This window comes from Simochromis diagramma, unplaced genomic scaffold (genome assembly GCF_900408965.1).
Source record: "Simochromis diagramma unplaced genomic scaffold, fSimDia1.1 OVJJ01000603.1, whole genome shotgun sequence".
NCBI lineage: Eukaryota > Metazoa > Chordata > Actinopteri > Cichliformes > Cichlidae > Simochromis > Simochromis diagramma.
In genome coordinates, this window is record NW_024387414.1 from 8,470,657 (window position 1) to 8,480,610 (window position 9,954).

Below are 9,954 nucleotides of genomic sequence, written 5' to 3' on the forward strand. Positions count from 1 at the left end.
GGATACGATGACATGACTGATGATAGAAAAAATATCATTTTTAACCACAAAAATAAACTGTTTCATTAACAAAAAGTGTCTGATTATTGTCCAGGTCTGATTGTTCACCTTTCAGTTTCTATCCTAGCAGGAGAATTAGACTGTAGTTTAAAACTTTAAGAAACTCATACTTTTTTTCCTAATTGTGGGAATGCAACACTTCAAGGCTGTGAGAACACTAAGCTCCATCTCAATAAACTAGCTGCCCAGGACTCCATACCTGCACACCGCTGACACTGCTGTAACGTCAAGATTCAGGAGCTCTATCGAACAAAAATCCCTGTCTGAACAATGCAACCATCAAGCCGTTATGAAAGACCATTTCGGTGCAGAGCCATGCTTAGCCCTCGCCCTCTGATCACACTGACACATCCCACAGGTACTAATTACTGAATCTACTTCTGGAGTGGAGTGGCGAGAGAAATAACATGGAAGACGCTTGACATTTTGGATACCTGCCGCAAGACTTAGAGGGATAATTGGGACACAACTGAGAGGGAGGTCCACCAAGTCTGTTTCAGTTGATAAAATAGCTTTAGGTTACTCCCAGAGTAAGACACATCACCAAAAACATGACCTCAGGAGAGCAATGAGTGGGTCAAGGCAGAAAGAGAGAAGAATACAGGCATTTCAAGGTTAAGACCTACAAGTCTGTGGAAAGTTATTTTAGAAGTTCCTTGAGATGTGGATAAATGGCTTAATCATAGCAGGTTTTAATAGTCTTGATTGCACATAATACATGTTAACTCAGTATGCACAGATTTTCAGGTCTTTTATTTTGAAACAAGACTCTTCCGCAGCTGGTTTGAATGTACTCTAATGAAAGTGCAAAATGAATCATGGACGGGTCATTCTTGAAAGCAGTTATTTTAAATATCAGTTGAAGAAGTTAAACGATGATAACTGTGGCTGTCTTGTAAATTAGTCTACCCTATAAAGTTTTCATCTAAAACCAAAACACTTTCAATACATTTCTTAGTGAAATTGCTGCAAGACTAAAACAACATCGTTGTCATTTCAACATATATTGATCAGAAATGTAGAGGAGTTGCAGTGGGGAGAGCTGTATTTAACTGACTTTTATGACAGTTGTTAAGTCATTTCCTGAAGCTGTGGTTTATGCCTTTGCAATAACCTCCATGAATGATGTAATGAGAGATTATGATACTTCCTCCCTATTTTATGACCTCTCTACCTCTTCCTTCATGCCAGCATGTGAGCGCATGTACTCAAGTTAAACCAAGTAAGTAAGTAAGTAAGTAAAACTTTATTTATATAGCACCTGATGTGGTTTAATCAATGAACACAGATAACAGGATGCAGTGTGTAAAATGAGCAATTAAATTTGCACATTTTAATTATAGTGTAATTATACAGTTATTTCTCAATTTTTCACAAGTCTTTTAGATTTGACAGTCTGAATCAATTATAGCGCCTTACATATTAAATCAAGAATGATTTTTAATTCTGATCTTTCTGTTCTGCCAATAAAAGAAGTTCTATTAGGGGTATTTTCTTTCAACCATCCAATAAGCAGTTCTGATATGCATCATATAGGCAATGAATGTTGTTTTTCCGCTCCGCTTGGCAACTTTTGCTGCTTCTTCTTAGTAAAGGAAAGATTTAAGGTGTTATCATTTTTTTGGTTCTGTTTTATGGAGATGAACAAATGATTCCAGGGAGCTGTGAACCCAGCAGTCTGAGATTTAATTTGTGAAAAAAAAAATGCTAATGCGATTAGCCTTATATACAAATCAGAATCAGAATACTTTATTGATCCCTGGGGGAAATTATTTTTTTGTTACAGTGCTCAATTATAAACCAACATAAACCAACATTAACAAGACAGACAATACGCTAACTAATAGTACAATATATACAATATATATATATATATACATATATATACATAAGTCACTCATTAATCAGTCATTAAAGTCACTCATTAAATCTATATAAATGTAGAAAAACAGATATACAGGCATTGATAATCACACATAACATATGTTTATAGAAATATACAACCAGTATATAATCAGTAGACAGTTGGTCACATGAAACAAATTTACTGTCACATACCAGTTAAATATCCAAAGGGCCTTCTTAACTTTCTTTTTTATGCTTCTTCACAATAGTCCAGTGTTTGAGAGGAGCTAGACAGTTGCCAACAGAACATATCCAATTGGCCATGGTCATTAAAAAAGATGGACTAAAACAAGCTACAGTGAAACTGAGTTATTTAAGGGGGGGTGGCAGTGGAGCCACTGGTTGATATATTAGGATGTACCAGCGTGAAACACAAAGTGAGCAATAATCCAAAGTGTGAAATGCAGAAAGCTGTGGACAGGCAGGGCCATTCGAAGAGGCCAAGTATGACATCGACCCCAGAAAGACAGTAAGAGTGTAAGATGCATCTTAATTCCCCGAGACATATGTGAACATGTGTAACTGTATCATCAATTCCACCCAAAATGCCACAGGCTGACATGTCTGCAGCCGAGGCCATGTCTATGAGAACGAGGTAATAGCAGCCTGCTGTCATCTCCTGTCACTCTCAAAAAGTGAACTGTCAGACGTGAAACAAGAGACTTTCGGCTGAGAAGACACTATTTGGATTAAAGGTACTTAAAAAAGCATGGTTTTATATTTGACATAGTGCGACTATGAATCACTGTATGACTTAAGAATGACTGTATTCATATCTGTCTGCATCTGTGTAAAACCTCCACAACCACTAAGAAGGGCGGCAGTAATTACATAACTGAGAAATGATGATAGGGTTCATACTTTGCCTTTAAACAAGTATATGCCTGTACTTGTAGTTTAATCAATCTTAAATGCCAGTTTAGCTTTTCAAAACAATATGTGAAATCCTTCAAAACAGTGTACTTGTGCACATCAGAAAGAGCGTTAGTCATTGCAAATGTTCTGGGAAATTCAGGTAAATGACACAAAAAAAGTTGAACAAATACTGTTTATGCCTTTGAGACTAAAATAAATATATTTCATTGTTTGCAATATCATGTGCAAAACTGTTCATCACACTGTCAAAATTCTATGGGTAGCTATGAAAATATTTGTAGGAGAAGGTGAGAAGTAAGGATGCGTAGTGGTGTAACAAGGAGAAGACAAAAGCACAGAAGATGCAGAAGGCTAAAGATGGCTCTTCCTGTGTTACACTGCAAAGGATCCAGTCCTTTGCAGTGTAACACAGGAAGAGGGTATGAGGCTTGTGAGAATCTGCCAAATGAGCAGGAGAGAGAAGATGTTCAGTGATTCACAATGTTTTTTCTCTCTAGTATACTGTTGCACATAGTAGGCCAACGTTTTATTTCAACAGCACACATTGTTAGTACTTATTTGTTTTTATTGTTGCTTTAACTATATTTAACTATATTTTAATGCATTGTGTGACCACTGGAACATTCATTTTTCCCCATCACATAAAAATGTAAGTGCTAAAATCTTGTGGTGAACAGTCCTCTACAGTCCACTGTCATTCTGTCCAAATACCCGAACAACCCTAGTTAACACAGTATGAGTCATGAGTCATTCATTGCCATGAAAACGGCATATTGTCATTCACATTGAAGGTTTTGGGGGAGTTACAGGATTTTAGTTATTGATAATGTTTTGCAACATGTATAAACTGTTTCAGGAAATGACAACTTAAAATGGCATAAATATTTTCAACATTTTGATTGAGAACCCCCCCCGATATGCTATTCAAATGAATGTACCTAACCCTCGATTTTGTGCCACAACTCGTTGCAAATTCTTTGTTCTTTAAAAGTTAACGCAGTTAATAAACTAACACCTGTTCTGGACTGTCTGTTCTTTTCTCTTAAAAAAACAAAAAACAACTTTGTATGAATTACTAAATGTACTAGTCCAGTTCCGGATGACTAAGTTAATTTCAAGGCAAAATTTAACTCTGTCTCAAGTTTTTTTTAACTGAAACTTTTTTCCAAGACAAGACTGAATGCAGCAAATCACTACATACTCATCCTATTCTGAGTTGAATGACTCATAAAGTCATAAAGAGGGTAAAAAAGGTGAAAAGTCAAAAGTGATAGTAGCTGCTTCTACTGTCTGACAAAACTTTTCCAGCTAAACCTGAGTTTGTATGATGATGTCATCCATTTTAACATCCTGTTGATTAATCCCTCTATCCATATGAAGCCCAAATTTGCTGCTGCGGATTTAAAAATGCAACCAAGCAATATACAAGCTGATTGCATATAAAGTCAAAGGCTTGGTAATAGTAGAGTGCATGCATGATGTATGTGTGTGTGTGTGTGTGTGTGTGTGTGTGTGTGTGTGTGTGTGTGTGTGTGTAAAAGTGTGGGCCAAAGAACTTTAGGAATGCCGTGCTGCTCTGTCCTTTTGTGCAGACTTGCTCCTGTGCCAGGACAAGGGCCTTCTCTTTAATCCGTGCTGATTTGGTAAACAGTGATGTTAAAACTGCCTTGGGCCAAAATCTAATTCTGTTGTTTTCTTGTCCAAAGAAAATGTGTATTTCTTTGGAGATGTCTTGAAGCAGATGGAAATGTAGGGGATAGATTTAATCTGACTAAGGCTCATGCTTTGATTGGAACTCAGATTAGGATTGCAGCCTAGTATTTTCAACAATTATTCTCTAGTTGAATTAAATGTATCCTCTTAACACAAAAAACATACGCTTGCATGTGCACGTCTGCCTGAACATCTGTAGTATCCCTGCTTTAACTCGCAAATTTTTATTAAGCACCTCAGCACTGACTGACAGACACCTGTCACTGGAATAATTCATATTACCGTAGCTGCAATTACTCAGTGTGTAAAAAAACTAAAATAAATAAACATAGTTCACAATTTCCCTTTAGATATCTTCATTCCAACCTTATTTCTTCTTCTTTGTATTGCATTACACAAGGGACAGGATAATTATGCCGCAGCGTTCATTCATTCAGTTGATTGAATTCATTCGAAAGCAAGCGATCTCTTCTCCTTCCTGCTGCCACCTGGACAATAGCCTGGAACTTATCTCTTAGCTCGCCTGTTCCTTACTGTCCCAAATCAAACAAGTATTGTTTTTCTTCTTCTTTGTCTTGCAGACAGTCCAACCTCTGAGCTTGTTTGCTAATTGATGGTAAAATAGCAGGGGCATTTATCCTCCTGTTTGTAGGTGTGCAGCCGTATTGCCCTTCTTCCTGTTGTGTGTAAGTCCCACTTACCCAGCCCGCTTAAGCCCCATTGTTCTTTTTTATCTCTGACTATTTTAATAAATCTCGAGTGGTAATCTCAAAGTGCCACCCACAAGATGCTTCTTAAGGTACATGTAAAAACAGTTACCTGCCCTGCCACAACAATGGTCTTGTTGACTGACGCTATCTGAAGACTGTAGACAAAGAAAGCAGCTGGCCTGCTTTACATAAGGTCAGTCTTAACTACCTGCACCACCCACCCCTCTGCTCCTCTCAGAAAGGAGTAAGACGGAGTAAAGAAGGAAAGACAGAGACGAGAGTGTGGGGTGGCTTTTGATGTGGGTGGAGGATGAGTGGAAGGGGGTCACTATGTGTCCTTTTCAGATTTTATCAGTAGAGTGCGGGACCTGTTCTTCTGTTATTACTGTGGAAATGACACTGTGTAATTCACTGTGTGTCTGAGTGTGTGTATGGTTCAATAAAAGGCAAAATAGTTTAAAAAAAAAAAAGGAAGAAAACAGGAGAAAGATAAAAAAAAACATGTTTTAGAAGTCATTAAGAGGGACTCAGAAGAGCCTGCTGTGGACTTGATTTACACTGGGCAGTAAGCCTTTGGTGGGTGTAAATAATGTATTAATTTTTAAAGAGATTTATTTCTCGCTTCTTTAAGTGATAAAAAAAAAAAAAAAATCTCCATCTGGTCAAGTGTGAAGTAGGACAGAGCTAGATTAGAGAATGTTCTGTGTTATCTTATCTGAGCATGGGCTTAATGTCTGTACAATCAATGCTCTTCCAACAAGTGGTTCATTAAAAACAGAATGGCAATCTTTAATTCTGTGTATTACGAATGTGCATTGGCACAAAAACTGGCAAAAGGAACAGCACAAAGAAGAATATAGATTCCCATTGACTGTCACAAGCGTTACAATAAACTAAATCAGTTTTTTTGGCACAATTTTTGTAATTTTGCCAACGCACAACACTGTTGTGGTTTTAAATTGTACTATAGCTTTTCAGATTTAATTTAACACTTGCACTGATTTGACTTTTCAGGAATTACACTCATTTTTATACATACCCCTCCATTTTCAGAGGCTCAAAGGTAAATGGTTGACAAGTAACTTAATGGCCAGATGAAGTCTGTTCCCTCATTATTCAATGAAAAAATAATCAGATAAAATATCTGGAGTTGATTCCAACTTGCATTTGGTATTTTTTTTTTCACTGCGATGCTCTATATTTAGTCCAAAGAGATTATTAGGCTAGGCATGCCTACGAAAGGCATTACTGGGCTAGAAAAAAACAGACAAAAGAAACCTATCAGAGTGATAGCAAAAACTTTAGGCATGGCCAAATCATCATTTGAAACAGGCTGCAGAGTTCTCCTTACAACCCCCCTATACAGCCTCACGTGTCAATTTGCCCTTAAATATTTGTTTGGTTTTCTAGTGGGAAAAAAAAAAGTTTCACACTTTTATAATAGATGTATAACAATCTCAGCAACTTCTAAGAGAGTTCAAATAAACAAAAAAAGCAACCTTTTAAAATAAGTGATACAAGTTTGTGTATTCCTGCTGTACAGTCTTTAAGGCTCTCTGTAATCTACTGGTTTGTCAGAAGTCCTTTAAAAACACATTCAAATGGTCATGAGCTTCCATCAATGACTGCATATCACGATGGCCTAGCATTTTATTGCCAGTGAACTGTTCCAGCAAAAGGCCTGCTTTATTCAGCATCCTATCATTAATCTGTATGAGCACTGGCATACAGCAGGGCAACAGGGACAACAACCCATCAGCCAACTTCTTTCTGTCCTATTTGTCCATTGCTCACATGGCCTCTGCCCCAATCATTCAACCTCATATCTATAATTCATGAAGGTCCTCTGGCTCTGCTCTCACACCACTGCCAACCCCTATAAATGAGTGCAGAGGTATAAAGCTGTTCAGAGCTAGTATCTTGTCATGCTTAGACTTGCAATTGCTAGGTTTGATCATCATCCGATACATAGGTTTTTGTACCTGTCGGGATATTTAACAGAAATTATTCAACCTTTTTAAAACGTTTAACCTCCAGGACCATAAATTACCAGCACACGACCAGTGATGCCACTACCTTGTGAGACTGTTTGGACTGCTAATGCTGCAGAATAATTACATATTTAAAGAGGAAACTTAGCTGAGCATTCTAAAAATAGACCACAATATATTTAGGAAAAGTGGAGCAAAAGTAGGAAATTTGCAGTTCGTTTTTAAAATCCCTGTTCTTTTCTTTTTAAGGAGAAAGTGGCAAACAGTTGAACATTGACACTTTGATATTTCGTGCTCTGGAATCACTAATATGTCTCTCCTTTCCTATGACAAGTTGTGTTGAAAGGTCCTTAGACAAAGCACTACAGCCTTTCTAGTTGATAGAAGAGAACTAGCAGTCGGGAAAATTCAGGACTTCTAAAAATGACCATCCATGCCAGCAACCCACCTTTTTTTTTATGGGTTTAAAAGAAAAAGATGTATATATTATTCATTCACTAGGTCAGACCAACCTGGGTGTGGGACTATTACCAGAAAAGGGGAGAACAAACATCTGTTGTTAAATGCAAGCAGGCTGCAGTGTGACATGTTTGCAGTCTTGTCCTCTTCAGATGTTTGGCCTATAGTGATCCACTTCAAACGCTTGGCTTGTGTCGCTCTCTCTCTCTCTCCTGCACAAACCCTCACTTGCTCTCTTTCTCTATCTTCATTGGTCTTAGCGTAGCTGCAAGACTGATACCCTCCTCTCCTTGACTCCTTCATTCCTCTCTCCAGTATCTTCCCCCTTCCTCTGCTTCTATTTCAACACTCCTCTTTCTCTCTCCTCTGTGGCTTTCCTCTGCCATGTTTATGCCTCTTTCCTTTAGCTTGCATCGTCTATGTATTGGCATCTTTAAGCTTGAGTGCTTTGTCATGATGCAATCTGATCAATCATGCTGGATGATCCTCACCTGATATCCCACGTAAGACAGATTCTTAAGCAGGTTAACTTCTAAGCCTTAAGAGGAAAGGACACACCGCTTCATTTTTTCCCCACTTGAATACAGTGCAACACAGGCTAAGCTGGCATTAAAGTTTGGCAAACATCGTGCTAAGTAACATCATGCCAGTCTACAGGGTTTATGCTGGGTTTCAGAACAGAATATGATGTGAACAAGTTGATCAGAAGGGTTTGGTATCAAAGCAAAAACACAAATACCCTAAATCAATTCCAAAGGATAGGAAGACTGGAGCACTGTATCAAAGGGACAAGCTAGTCTGATTAGGCTGGGGCCACTTTCCAGAAACCAGGAGTGGGTGCTGGGTGAGGTTGGAGAAGTGCAGGCGGTGATAATTGATGGGACATCTGCTGAACTGCAGGTGTCTTCTCTCATGAGACTTAGCAGATGACTTCACCCAGTGACACCATGCTGTTTGGCAACAAGCACATGTAACGCATACATATAAAACGCATATAAAATTAGAATCAAACAAATCAAACTTTAGTGCTAAGTGGTACATTTTGTGAGAACTCAGACAAAGTAGCAGCAGAAAACAGTGAGACTTTTATCAAAGCAAGGCACTGTTACAGTCTAAATCTACAGTACAGTCCAAAGGCAAAAATACACGTTTAGAAATATAAAAATATGCACGTACATTTAGTTATTGTTATTTCCATGCTTAATTAACTATCAAATCTAAACATTTCCAAAAATAATAAATTCATAAATTACAAGAAACCAAAACGATGTCTTGAAATAATCTAGCCAGTAGCCAAACCCTCTGAAAACTAAACAAACATTGTTTTCATCTTTAGATGATGACCAACACTCCTATCTACAAAGCCATAAGCAGATAATGTTTATTTTCATGTGATAAATTATTTTCCAACAATCATCTTACTGACTAATCAAGTAATGGTTTTGGCTTCCCGTTGAAGGCAGAATTAACAGCTTTGATTATCAGGAATTCATACCACATCAAACACTGCCTGTTACCTTTATGATGGTTGACAGATTTGACATAACATCATGAGATCTGTTCATGAATTCGCTCACATCTCGTGCCCAGACAAACAGCTCTAATGCCCTCATCATGACTTCAGAGGAAAGGCATCAGCGATCCTTACATGAGAATGGACCTCAACACAACTACACTTGCCTATAGATGAAGAAGAAGACATTATTTTTTTTGCAAATACAGCTGGCAGGCAACTTAAAAGGGCCATTAGAGTGCTCGTGTAATTGTTGAAAGATAAGAGAACAGAGAATCGGGAAAAATGCAACCAGGACAGAGACAAGAGAGAGAGGGGGGAGGTAGAGGGCGGGATGGAGAAACATTCTTCAAAGCAATATCAATTTTACCATTAGTTCAATTTGAATTGATTTTCTTCCCTAAAACGCTAAAAAACAGATGCTAAGATGCTTTTCTTCGCAGTGTCTCCAAATAGAATACATAAGAGTCACAATGGAAGAGAAAAAGAAAGAAGGATAGAGGGAGAAGACAAGAAAGAAACAGAGAGAGGCAGAACATGAGTTCAGCATCTCTTTGATTTCTATCTTGGGGCTATACTGAGCAATTACTGGCTGGAACCTTTAAAGAAGCTGATTACAGGCAGTCACTGACGGCAGAGCACTCAAGCAGACCTGGTCCCAGGTACTAGTCAGCTATCTGTTGACCATCTCACTACCATACGACATTTTAGCAAAAGACTCCATACC